The sequence below is a fragment of the Propithecus coquereli genome, unplaced genomic scaffold, assembly GCF_000956105.1.
Source record: "Propithecus coquereli isolate 6110/MARCELLA unplaced genomic scaffold, Pcoq_1.0 Scaffold119, whole genome shotgun sequence".
NCBI lineage: Eukaryota > Metazoa > Chordata > Mammalia > Primates > Indriidae > Propithecus > Propithecus coquereli.
In genome coordinates, this window is record NW_012135969.1 from 1,555,461 (window position 1) to 1,556,303 (window position 843).

Sequence of the window (843 nt, forward strand, 5' to 3'; positions counted from 1 at the left end):
ACTGCTTTGGATTTAATTTTCTAATTGTTCTTTACTAGAATACAGAAATGCTACTGATTTTTAATAAATGACCTTGCTGACCTCGCTTCTGAACTCACATAAACACATTTATATAAACATAATTGGAACTGTATATTGCAAGTATTTGTGTTTATGTATATCTCTGCTAATATATAAACATATTTATGTAATGTAAAAGTAGCTAGGGTGGGGGAGGGAAATCTCCATATTCACTGTGGAACACTGACATAGCAAAGCAGGTTAAAAGGGCTTTATTTATGCCAAATTTGGGAGAAATAATGACGAGACAGTCAGGACTAGCTCTGGCCTTAGAATTCTTAAACAGGAAAGGGAGATGGAAGACTACCTCCTAAATTCTGCAAACCATATCCCTAAATGTATGAAGAAACTTTCTTTAATGTTCCTATGGGCAACAATTTGGGGTATAAAACTTTGAATTTATGTTTTCCAACCTAATTCCAAGAAACAGATTCGAAGTTCCTCCAGTTGGGGATAAAGGTAGGGGGAGGGGAGGTTGTGTAAGGTTGTAAGAAAATGTGGCTAATAAAAGAGCTGCAAAACTAGGAGTACTATAAAGAACAGAAAGAAAGAGTAAACTAATTCTAATTTGGGAGTCTGAAAATAGCTATAATATTCGTAAAGTGGAAAAGGGCTTTACCTCACCTGCATAGCTTTAGTGTCATGAGATGACTAAGTCAAATCAATTAATGTGGAAAGTAATGTATCACCAAGGCATTAATGAATTCCAAAGTCATGTCAAAATCTGCCTTTGTCATTAGGAGTGACATCGTGGCAGCTGTCATGAAGGTCACAGGTACAGAT